The sequence below is a fragment of the Mustela erminea genome, chromosome 6 (assembly GCF_009829155.1).
Source record: "Mustela erminea isolate mMusErm1 chromosome 6, mMusErm1.Pri, whole genome shotgun sequence".
NCBI classification, from domain to species: Eukaryota; Metazoa; Chordata; class Mammalia; order Carnivora; family Mustelidae; genus Mustela; species Mustela erminea.
This window is the reverse complement of record NC_045619.1, coordinates 42,428,799-42,442,205: the sequence shown is the minus strand read 5'-3', so window position 1 is coordinate 42,442,205 and position 13,407 is coordinate 42,428,799. Positions and strand designations below refer to the sequence as shown.

Below are 13,407 nucleotides of genomic sequence, written 5' to 3'. Positions count from 1 at the left end.
CTCTTCTGACTTAGCCAGCCAGGTACTCTAAGAAAATAATTTTTATTAATTATATAACATCTTATAACCCGTGAGTGCATTTCTTCTGCTTCTAGGTTTTGCATCACACTAGCAGAGCATATAAAACATTGACCAGAATAAGTCCAAAGGGATGACTTACCAGAAGCCCCCACTTTGGCCTAGACCTAGACCTGGGTTTGCCTCTTTCTACTTCTGTTTAATCCCTTTTAGCCTCACAGCCTCCTATTCCTGACTTTCAGACTCTTCTACCCCTTACCATGTGGCATCCTAATGTTTTCCTCGAGTTCATAACGTTCTCCTTTTCTTCTCTCGTTTATTCTCGTCTTCTCTCTCCTGGCACAACATTTGCTCAGCTCTGTACCTTCAGTGACTATCCCTTTCAAGTTGGCTCTGAGAGGTCTCCTGGTTAGTGACTCAATGAAGAGCTTAAGCTAGCAAAGCCTAGAGATTATGCCTCTAGCCCCTCCTCAGCTCTTCAAGATCTAGATTCTAGACAATGGAGCTTTGACTTGAAGGAAAGTCCACACTTACCAACTATTAAGAAAAAAAAATTTTCCCATTTTGTCTTATTTTTAAGTGAGTCTCTAATCTTCTAAATAAGATATATGGTTCATAGTTTGGAAAAAGTTATTTTAAAAATGACTTTATTATATGTATAACTGGCATGCAATAAATGACACCTATTTAAGGTATAGAGTTTGTTAAATTTTGAAATATGATTACAACCACAAAACCATTGATACAACTAAGAAAATGAATATATACATTACTGAAAAAGTCTCCTATGTTCCTCTTTAATTCCTTACCAATACCCTTAACTTCCACCCTTATCTTTGCCCTGGGCTTAGGCAACCACTAATCCATTTGCTGTCACTATAGAAGACTTGGAATATTCTAAAATTTTAAATACATAGAATCATAAAGTATATACTATTTTTCATCTAGTTTCTTTCCTTTTTGTTGATGAGTACTGTTCACTTTATGGATATAACATACACATGGATCAATATACCATTCATTGACCTGTTGATAGACATTTGAGTTATATCCTATTTGGGCTGTTACAGATAAAGCTTCTATGAACATTTAAGAACAAGTATGGACACATGGCTATATTTTTCTTGGGTAAACATCTAAGAAGAAATAGCTGGATCATAGTTTTTAAGAAACTGATAACACTCAGCATAATCAGTATTTTTCATTTAGTCACTCTAATTATTGAATGATGGATATTTGTAGCTTCCTGAAGTTGTTTCATAGTTCACTGATGCCTTATTTATTTACTTTTTATTCCTTTTTGTCTTTATCTTTCATTTTGGATATGTTCTATTCCAATTCACTAGTCTTTTTTTTTTTTTTTTAAGATTTTATTTATTTATTTGACAGACAGAGATCACAGGTAGGCAGAGAAGCAGGCAGGGGCCGGGGGTCAGGCGGAAGCAGGATCCCTGCTGAGCAGATAGCCCGATGTGGGGCTTGATCCCAGGACCCTGGGATCATGACCTGAGCTGAAGGCAGAGGCTTTAACCCACTGAGCCACCCAGGCGCCCTTCACTAATCTTTCTTTTTGAAACGTCTAATCCACTACCAATCCCATTTGGTGCATTTTTCAACTAAGATATTATAGTTTTCCGCTTTGCAAATTTAATTTGGTCCTTTTTTATCTTCCAACTTTCTACTTAACATTTTCTTTAGTTGCAAGACTATGAAATATAGTTATAATAACTTTTCAAATGCCTTATGCTAATTCTAACATCTATGCTAGTTCTGGTTTGGTGTCCTTATTCTGGGCTATATCTTATTTCTTTGCATACCTGGCAACTTTTTAATAGATGCCAGACATTTTGAAATTTACCATGGGGTGTACATACTACATATCTTTGCACTCCTATAAATAAATATTTTTGAGTTCGTATTACTTGGAAAAAATCTGACACTTTCCAGTCCTATTTTTGAGATTCATTAAGTTGAACTAAAGCAGCATTTAGTCTATAAGTATTCTTCACTACTCAGGCAATCTCTCTCTCTCTCTCTCTCTCTATATATATATATACATGTGTGTGTGTGTATATATTTACATGTATTTATTTATATTTATAAATATTTAAATATTTATGTTTTTATTTATTTATTTGAGAGAGAGAGTGCACAAGTGGAAAGGAGGGACAAAGGGAGAGGGAGAGAGAATCCTCAAGCAGACTCCCTGTTGAGTGTGAAGCCTGATGTGGGGCTCAGTCCCAGGATCGTGATATCATGCCCTAAGCTGAAACCAAGAGTTGGGCACTTAACTGACTGAGCCATCCTAGCACCCTGAGGCAATAATTTTCTAAGTACTCTATCCAATGCCCCATGAGTTTTAAGTTTTCCAATCTGGCTTATGGGAAAAGGTACTATTTCTAGCCCTTTGTGAGCTCCTGAAACTTTTCTCTCTAATCTTCCTAGGAAATTCATTCCACAGCCAAGAACAGTTTTCTCATCACATATACACATCAGCATTCTGCTTAAAACTTGAAGAGCCCCTTCAGCAGGTTTCTGAGCTTCTCTCCTCTGTAGCTTCTTCTCTCCAGAACTCCGCCCCACAAACTTTAATTGTTTTTGCCTCCCGGCCTTTCAGTTTTACTCTTCAACTCATGGGGTCCACTGGCTCTGCCTGGGTCCTCTCTTCCTGCACAACAATCCTGAAACCCATTCACGGCAGGAATTTGGGACAATTATAGAGCTCTCCATCTCTCATGTGTCACTGTTCTTCATTGTTTGATCTTCACTGTCTTCACAACTTTTATTTCATATATTTTTCCTGGTTTTTTTTCCATTATTTCAGCATGGAGGGTAAATTTGTTCCCACTTTCTCTATCTTGACCTGAAGCAGAAGTTAATTAATTCATTTTGAAACGTATTTACTTCTACTCTACACTCTCAACCTAAAGAGGAGGAACACATAAAAAATAATTGTATCTTCACAGGAAATTTTATGAGTTAGGATATACCCAGGCCACCTACAGAGTACCAAACAAAGCTTCAGTTGGAAAACAGGGGAAACTGATTGGTCCTTCTTCGGTGTTTAGGTCCAGAAATGCAAAGATTTCTGGAATAAGGTCACATGGAGAAAGGCAAAAAGAAAAGGCTACTTCTGAGGAGAGACTGGTTATCACATGGGATCGTGAGTCCCCTGAAGAACAAAAGGAGAACACAGAAAGGAATTCATACTTAACTCACTCAAGTTTCTCCCCTTCCTTCCCTCTCTAGCTCTTGCCCCTTTGTTATGCTGAGAATTATAAGTTTCTAAAACCCTTGTTAATATGTCTTTGCTCTAGCCCCTTACTAATCTTATCCTCTCCTCTCATTTTTTACAAGCTAACACTCCTGCTTCTCACACAATTTCTCTTAGCTACAATTAGATGGGTGGGCAAGAGTTGGTACAGGAAAGCTGTCCTCTATTATGTGTCAGAAGGCACCATCCTTAAGGGAGAGGACAGATCTGTCCAGGACCTTTGGCAATACAGAGGGCTCAATTATAACTGGAGAGAATATTCGACTTAAATCTTTTTTTTTTTTTTTAAGTTTTATTTATTTATTTGACAGAGAGAGAGCAAGAGAGCACATCAGGGAGAGCTGCAGAGGGAGAGGGAGGAGTAGACTCCCTGCTGAGCAGGGAGCCTGACACATGGCTTGAGTCCAAGACCCTGAGATCCTGACCTGAGCAGAAAGCAGATGCTTAACCAGGTGCCCCCCCCCCATTTTTTCTTTTACTATTTTTCTTCCTTTTCTTTATTTTTTTAATAGATTATTAATTTTAGAGAGAGAGATAGAGAGGGGAGAAGGGTAGAGAAAGAGCAAGAGAGAAAGCAGACTCCCTGCTGAGCATGGAGCCTAATGCAGGGCTCAATCTTACAACCCTGAAAGCACAACTTAAGCTAAAACCAAGAATCAGAGACTCCCAACTATACCACCCAGGTCCTCATTTTACTGTTTTTCTATCAAGGGGATATGAATTTTAATTTTAACCTAATAACATAGGACTTCTGAATACCTAAATTTAGATAAAAAGTAAGTTTGACGCAAATGGCAAGATTTCATTTCTTTTGATGGCTAGAGCGTATCATGCTTAGCGAAATAAGTCAAGTGGAGAAAGACAACTATCATATGATCTCCCTGATATGAGGAAGTGGTGATGCAACATGGGGGCTTAAGTGGGTAGAAGAATCAAGGAAACACGATGGAATTGGGAGGGAGACAAACCATAAGTGACTCTTAATCTCACAAAACAAACTGAGGGTTGCTGGGGGGAGGGAGGTTGGGAGAAGGGAGTGGGATTATGGACACTGGGGAGGGTATGTGCTTTGGTGAGTGCTGTGAAGTGTGTAAACCTGGTGATTCACAGACCTGTACCCCTGGGGATAAAAATATATGTTTATAAAAAATAAAAAATTAAAAAAAAAGTAAGTTTGAAAAACAGATAACCCTTTTATTTTGATAGAAAAATGAGATTCTAAATAGTACCTTTCAACTAATCATTTTTACATTGACTTCAATATTCATTTTACTCTAACAGCACATCTTTTACCATAAATGTGAGAGAGATAGCACAAGTATAGTAAAACTCAGAAGAAATGCTAGACATTTCTTAATGAATAGAAAGATGCCACAGGTCAGGTCACATTCTCAAAACATAGTTACAAGTATTAAAAGACCATTATAAAATGACTAAAACAAACCAAAAAACCTATTAGTTCTGACTCTAACACTGGAACTATAAAACAATGTCACCTTTTGATGGTAAGAATCCAGTAACAAAAGTGAAAGGACTGCCTCCTTTTAGATTCATCACACACTTATTTCCAAATGGGTGTGTGAGGCATAGAAACAAATGGCTAAAAATGTAGTATGATGAGATACTTGGTATCATACAGAATTTTTATTATCTGGTTTGAAATTAGTTTCATTCAAACTGATATATATGTAGACAGACCCAATGTTGAAGACAGATTGATAGCAGATAAATGATAAGATAGATGGATGCAAAGAAGGATAGATGAATGAATGAATGGATGGGTGGATGAATAGATAGATGACAGATAGATAGTTATCAAAATGTCATTATTTTCACATTTTTTTCCTTGCATTAAAGAGTATACTGAGGTAGTAGGAAACAAACAGATAGTCTTTCAACAACAGTAACAAAGACAGGCTAATGTTATGATTTACAGCAGTGTTTCTCTGAGTGTCATTCACAAGTATATGAAACATTTGTTAAAGATGCAAATACTCAGGCCCCTGCCAGACACACTAAATCAGAATCTTGGAGATGTGGCCTGGGATTCTGAATTTTAATACACCTCCCAAGTATTTTTACTTCATATTAAGACTTAGGAACTCCAGGTTTCAGGCATGGATCCTACAGCAAAATTTCCTGGGTTCAAAATTCAACTCCACCAAATATCTATTTGGGGCACCTGGGTGGCTCAGTGGGGTAAGCCTCTGCCTGCAGCTCAGGTCATGATTTCAGAGTCCTGGGATCGAGCCCCGCATCAGGCTCTCTGCTCGGCGGGGAGCCTGCTTCCCCCTCTCTCTCTTCCTGCCTCTCTGCCTGCTTGTTGTGTGTGTGTGTGTGTGTGTGTGTGTGTGTGTGTGTGTCAAATAAATAAATAAATAAAATCTTTAATTTTAAAAAAATAGCTATTTTACTGCAAACGTATTACTCTGTCTGTTTTTTCATCTGCAAACTGGAGGTGATAATAAAAATAGTTCCTACCTCATAAGATTATCAAAGAGTTAAATGAGCTAATATAGAAAGTCCTTAGAATTGTGTTGGGTACAATATAAGTACTATCTGTGTAAGTTTAACAAATGTAACTAAGTTAACCGTATCCTATTACTATATCCTAAAGGACAGGAAGGAAATATCAACAGTAAGTTATAAGAGCAAAAACACAAGTTTGATCCACAGCATTCCCTATAGTTAATCATTTCAGGTTCTTTATTTCATTTTGTTTCACTTTTACTGGCAAAAGAACAGCCTTTTGTGAAGCTGTCCCTTACTGCCCCATAGGAGGATATGGTGGCACCAAGTAATTCCTCATCTGTGGCCAAATCACCACTGTTCTCCTTACTGCAAAATTCTAGTAAATCTGGTAATTGTCCTCCCCAAATTAAAGCCATATGCCTGTAAAGGAGAAATTCTTTTTTCAGCTCTTGTCAAGACACCTGGCTAACGCAGAAGTGATCTGGTTGCCTACCTGCCCTCTGGATCTTATGTGACTCAGGTGTTTCGACCTCACTCATACTGTCAGGAATCCACCTTGGCCCAAATCCACAATGTCTAGCAAAGACTAACTCTTGCTAAAAATTGGTGGAGAGGATTCTGAATAAACAAGATTCAGAAACTGTACTTACATTGTACAAAGTCATTGGTTAAGACTGGACAGAGAATTAAATATAAGCCTTTGAACAATGTCCCATTTATAATTCCACAGTTTCATTAACACTGTGGGCCAGGATATAAACAGAGCAATGAGAAGTCTGGCAAGGTGTATGCCCATTCTCTTATTACCCCACCTTCAAATTATCAGCATCTTCCAGCCTTCACACACCTTTCCATGCAGCCTGGCTTCCCTGATCCATGACTCTTACCTCTCTCTAGCCCTCTTGCCCCTCTTTGAGTACCTAAATTAAATCTCACCCTGAATCAATATAAATACCCACTATGATAAAGTCCAGCTTTCTTACGTTCACTGCAAAGCTTCATGCTGTCCACTCTCCCTCTCTCTGTGTTCTGTAGACATATTAAACTGTTTGCAAGTGCCCAAATGTGCCTCTGCCTCTTCCTACAGATCTTCCTGTATGCTTTGCCCTCTCCCTAGGACACATTTCTCTCCCACCCATGCCCCACCTATTCACTTGACTAATACCAACTCATTATTCAGAATTCAGCTAAGGCATCACCACATTCAGTGTCTTACCTAATCCAGTCCCTCCCAGTGTTCACATCAGTCAGGCCTTTTTCACACTATAAGTTTATTTATTCACTTTAACTATTTAACTTTAGTTAAATACCATTAGTGAGATGAAAATGTTGGTTCATGACTATGTGTTTAAGAGCGTCACAACTATGTAGCTCAATGGAAAGAACACATGCCTTAGAGTCAGGCAGATCTAGGCTTGAATGACAGTGGGGTCACTTACTATCTATGATAGTAGATGTGGTGGGCAACAAATTCCATAAACTAATTTATTTTAATTAGTATGAGTATCATAATTATAATTAGTATGAGTATCATACAAAATTCTGTATGATACCAAGTATCTCATTCAAATTCCATAAACTAATTTTGATGCTGGGCAACAAATTCCATAAACTAATTTAAATCCAAGTTGTACATCTGTAAGTAGAAATGATAATCCTTATTCTACAGATATGCTGTAAAATTAAATTAGATATTACATACAAAATATTTGCCTAGTTTTAATAAAAGGTAGCTTTTACTGTTGTATTAATGATGAGAATCAGAATTTATTCCTGTATGGATCAGATCAAAACCAATCATAGCTCATAGACAATGTGTTATAAATATCTGAAAGAGACTCTAAGGTCTCTCTCAAGTATCTGAGATTGGCTGCACACACCTGAGAGAGACCCCGAGGATATTAGTTTCCCATAATCATGTTGCAAATAAAATACATCAGAGTTTTTCAATATCAGGATTAATTTCAAATCTGTTGGTCCAGCTTCCAAGTGTTGCTATGGGAGAAACTGCCAAATGTGCTAAAAGTAGTGTATTCAGTGTAACATATTATGAATTAAAATCCTTATTGAGCATGGTACTAAATGCCATATATCCTTTTTTAAAAACTTAATCCTTAAAACCAAATGATAAGGTACTCACCATCGTCCCTATTTGACAGTTGAGACAGGTTCAGCAAACATCCAAGGTCACACACTGAGTGGGACACAGCCTGTAAGATTTTAGAAGATTTTTTTTTTTAAGATTTACTTATTTATTTCAGAGAGAGAACATACAAGCAGGAGGGACAGAGAGAGAAAGAATATCAAGCAGACTCCATGTTGAGTGCAGAATCTGACACGGGGCTCTATCTCATGGCCCTGAGATCATCACAATGTGAGTGCAAACCAAGAATCACATGCTTAACCCACTGTGCCTAGTGCCCCTAGAAGATATTTTTGATAGCAGAATCACTTTATTATCTATTACAGTGTGATAACTCACATCAAAGGCATGTGAATAAACTGAAGCTCTCCAGAGTTTCTCATCTGAAAGTTCCTCTACCCCAATTTGGTTCATTTTGTGATTTGAATAGTCTGAAGTGGTGGATCAGAGAGGTATTTGAGTTCAAATTTTCCACTGGAGCTGGCATTACCATAGTCTGGAATCTGCTATAGAAGACAGCTCAAAACAAGGTTTCAGCTGCTGCTTTTCTGGGCCTGCAGTCATAGACCAGAGACTCTGAAACAGCATGGCAGGTGTTATAATTGAGGGCACTAGTTTCAGTGATAGCTATAGAACTTCTGGACTCCCACAATGACAGCAATTGGTTTCTTCTTTCCATTTTGTAGCTAACCTTGTTGTTTGAGCAAAAGGAAATTGGTGATTCTCTGCCAACCAGTACCATTCCTAATTCATGATTCTTTAATAGGAGAATGGCTTATTCTTTTTTTTAATTAATTTTTTTTTAATTTCTTTTCAGCGTAACAGTATTCATTGTTTTTGCACCACACCCAGTGCTCCATCAATACGTGCCCTCCTTGAGAATAGCTTATTCTTAATCCATTAGTTCTGTAATTCATTAGTTTTTTTTTGCCATTAGTAATTCATTAGTTTATATAAAATTTATTTACTTATTTAAAAATTAATGAATTAATTTAAAATTCATTTATTAAGCACTTGCTATGTAATGGCACAGTGAGAGTCATCACAATACAGTGCCAAGACTGTGGATTTTTCAAGTCAGGTAAACAAGGTTTTGCATCCTACTTTGTAATTTACTAGCTAATAGCCCCCATTGATAAAAATGGTTATTACAGTATGAATTTTGGAGTCAGACAGACTTGGCTTAAAAATACATCTCTGCCCACTTATTTATTTATTTGATTATTTGTTGGTCACACATCTGCCTTTATTGTGAGCAGCAGGTGGGACATTTCCAGCAATAGTAAAAAAAAAAAATTTAATTTACAAAAGCAGGAATTCAGTGAAGCTGCCTGGTTGGAACAGCAGGAAGAGCTGCAGAAATAGGACTCCAGAGCCCATGAAGAGCAAGGCCACCAAGGAGATGAGGAGCTCTTTGTGGATATCTCAAATGTACCTGGTAGAGGTAACCTCATAAGTGAAGAACCAGGCTGTAAAGAACATGTCAGTGGCCAACAGCACTATGGTCAGATGGGGGAAGACAGCCAGGTTCACGGGGTTGGTGTATCTGGCTCATGACCTCCGGCTCCATTTTGGCAGGCACAGGGTAATCTACCACTCCTCTGCCTACTTATTTGATCTGTGACCTTGGACATGTATCTCTGAACTTTAGCTTCTCCATCCATAAAATGGAAAGAATAACAACTAATGTACAGAATTCTCATGGAGAATTAAAATGAGATGTGTCTATAAGGCACTCTATGCAGTACCTGACAGACAGTGGGTCTTCAACAAATTTACTTCTCTTTCCTCTCCCGCTCAATTCTAGGCACTATAGAAATATATATGCTTGAAATTTATAGCATCTATTAAAAAGGACAATAAAAGGAAAGGAAGCTAAAGTATTAAGCACCTATTTTGTGCCAGGCATTTCATGTGATATTACTGAACTTAGGTAAAACACATGCTTTCATTTATTTACTCATTCATTCATTCAAGAAATATTTCTCTGGCACCCGCTGTATGCTAGGCACTTGCTTCAGTAATGGAGACACAGCAATGAATACAATGGATTAAGTCCTGCCTTGAGTTTACATTCTAGAGATCTATTCCCTTTGCTGTTCCTTGATGTACAAACAAAAAGCTTGAAAATTTTTTAAAAAATCCAAATTAGATAGTAGAAAGGCTTTATGGAGGAGGGTAAGCATAAGCTAGACTCAAACGACCATAGTGTTCCAAGATAAAAGGTGAGAGTGGGGTTGGGAGGAACAGCATACTCAATAACCCAAAGGCAAAAAAGGTGGGACCCATGAGGAAGCATGAGTTTGATCTGGTCATTGGGTGTGGTGGGTAAAAGTGAGTAACAGGAAAGAAATTCTCTTGAAAATGTATATGGAAATCAGATGGTAGTGCATATGGAAAGGCTGACTGATGAGTCCAGACTTCATCTGTAGACTAGGGAGGTAATAAGATTGAAAATATGCTTCAGAAATATTAAATGGGCAACACTGTATAAATTGGATTAAAGGGGAGAGACCAGAGACAGCGAGAGACTCAGGAGGTTTTTGATTAAACATCACATATGTTTGGGTTTTTGCTGTTGCTGTTTTATGACCAATGACAAGCAGAACCTCAGGAAATTTAGGTAAATACTTTTTCATGAGAGTTTGCAAGGATAAAAAGTAGGTTTAAAAAAATTAAAGTACCTGTTTCATCTGAGAAAGCACTAATGATATCGCATAAAGAACCAGTTCCTTTGATACATGAAAGTGAGTGTCTTCAGTAGAAGAACAAACTAAATTAGACATCAGGGAGGATAAAACCCAAGACAACAGACCTTATGGTATAATTTTCACACTAAGTTGATTCTTAGGCCAAAGCTTTAAAAGGTTTGCCAGTAAATTCTGACTCCTTAATGGCTTTTTGTCATTAAAGTCCTTATCGTAAAATAAAAACAAATTAAACACGTATATAAGAACACTTGCAAGGTGGCAAATGCCCTCAGTCAATTTTTGCTCATCAAGGAAAGGAGGTTTGGGGACCAGTTTGTGCTCCTTCTGGCTAGCAGTGCTATGGGTCTAGCTCCAGCCTTCAGCTGATGGAGAACAACCCATTCCCAGACCAGCAGGTGTCACACAGCATTCTGCCTTCAAAACATTACCAGCCTTTGCTCCCTTTTCTTGGTTTCTGCAGAATCAACCCAAACACTCCCAGACTGAGGTCATTATCTTCTCCCATTCCTTCCCCTTCCAACTTCTTCTTTTTGCCTTCTTATTTGTTCAATAAAAATGTATTTAGCACTGTCTTATACCTGGTCCATACAGATCTCTGGGATCTCTGCTAAAGGCATCACTGACCAATAAAACTTTGGAGTCATCCCCAACTTCTCTGTCCCTGTTAGCTCTCATGTCTTCTCAGCAACCAAAGCCTTTGGAGTCCATCTCCCCAAGAGTCCCCTAATTGATCTTTACTACCTCCCTCTACCTCCTCTACCTCTCCCTGTACCCCCACCCTGTCTCTCTCCAATCCAGGCTTTCTTTCATGGAAGGATCCAACGCAAGGTGTGGTCCATAAATCATACCTTGCAGCAGCAGTATCACCTGGAAGCTAGTCAGATATGAAGACTCTCATGACAGAATCTGCATTTTAGCAGAACCCCCAGATGATTCATATGCACACGTCAGTTTGAGATCACAGGCTGAAAGCACAAATCAAACCCTGTCACTACCCAGCTGACATTCTAGTCCAGGGGCCAACAAATTATATCCCAAAGGCTTAATCTGGCTCACCACCTGTTTTTGTATCCTCTGCAAAGTAACAATGTTTTTTACACTTCTAAATGATGGAGCGGGGGGAATCCAAAGAAGAATAATATTTCACAACACAAGAGAATTATATGAAGTTCAAATTTCAATGTCTATAAATACAGCTGTATGGGGATGCACCATGACCAGGCACTGACATATTGTCTAAGGCTGCTTTTGCAATACAATGGCGGAGTCAGTAGTTACGATAGAGACTGTTATGGCTAGCAAATCCTAAAATACTTGCTATTTGGCCCTACATAAAAAGTTTGTTGACCTTTGTTCTAAGGAGAAAACATATATGGCAAAAAAAAAAAAAAATGCTAGCTATGAGATATAAAGGAAAAAAAGGAAGACCTGAACAAAATGCTGTCTCCCCTGGGTACCCATAGCAGTGCTTATGACCATCTATCATCCCACATGTCATTTTGTTGGTTTAGTCTTTGCTGACTGGGGAGGAGAGGCAGTTACCTTCATTCAGTTTTGTGGCTACTGATACCTCCCCTCGGAAGGACAGAGGGTGGGTTTTTAAACATAATGAGAGTAGGAGGATTATCCTGGGGATCCAGATATGAAGAAGGAATCATGAGGGATTTAAGAGTTAATAATTTCATATATAATAATTTCATGGACACTCTTTACACTTGAGTCCTAATTTCTAAGGAAAACAAACAAACAAACAAAAAATCTTCAGGCTTTGGAGAACTAAATGAAGCACCAAAGGGATACAGTACTTTGTTAGGGGCAATAATTCTTCCACTAAAAGGAATTTCTGAAAATTCCAAAATTTGGTATCTTAAATATCAACAATACCCCACCTGCAGGCCTTCTCTTAGCCATATTCTCTGATCTTATGTCCATATGAGACATTAAGAAGATCAGCTCAGATTTCACTCATTTTCTGTAGGCAGATCCTTTTAGGAACAACACTGTTGGAGCTATTTCTAGTGGCTTCCTCTTTGCTTAATTGATACATTCCTTTAGAGTCACTTTAAACCACTGAAGCAGGTGTAAGAAAATAGTCCGAATTCCAATTCCATCCCAGAATGAGAAAGAAGGGGAAGTCCACGGATCAAAAACCTCTCAGATAAGTTGTCATAGAGACACTGAACATCTTATGGACAGAAAGTGGCTGCCTTTCCATTCCTTGTCCCCCATTCCTACCTTTACATTTTTGGGAAAAGTTAAAGGAATGATTTTGCATCTGCCCCAAAGCAAGTTATATTGCCAGCTGGCAGTGTAGTCGAGTACTATGGTAGGTCCCTGGGCTACAGCAGGCAATAAGATATTGCTCCTGTCCTGGAGAAGTAGACTGCCTTGTAGAAAAGGCAGATGAAGAGGCAGATAACTGTAACACTGATTTAAATGCTACAGTTCACAGTAAAGGTACTATGTGAACACAGAGGAATGCCAAACTCAGCTTCTAGGGTTAGAAAGGCAACCTAGAAGAGATGTCTTGAGCTGAGGTCTAAAGAACAAATAGAAATCAACAGATAGAGGGCACAATGTTAGGACTAAAAGGGGTATTCAAAGCACAAAGATACCCAAGATAAAAGTAAATAAAAGGGGGCACCTGGGTGGCTCAGTGGGTTAAAGCCTCTGCCTTCTGCTCGGGTCATGATCCCAGGGTCCTGGGATTGAGCCCTGCATCGGGCTCTCTGCTCAGTGGGGAGCTTGCTTCCCTTCCTCTCTCTCTGCTTGCCTCTCTGCCTACTTGT

General features: G+C 38.5%; 1 long non-coding RNA gene across 1 annotated transcript in view; it reads right to left on the bottom strand.

Annotated features, from left to right (window-relative positions):
• The window catches only part of LOC116593114, a 92,048-nt gene that overhangs the window by 58,365 nt on the left and 20,276 nt on the right, over window positions 1–13,407 (bottom strand). Inside the window, exon 2 of the long non-coding RNA XR_004286759.1 lies at window positions 7,905–7,974. This is a non-coding gene — a long non-coding RNA (uncharacterized LOC116593114). The remainder of the gene's footprint in view (window positions 1–7,904; window positions 7,975–13,407) is intronic.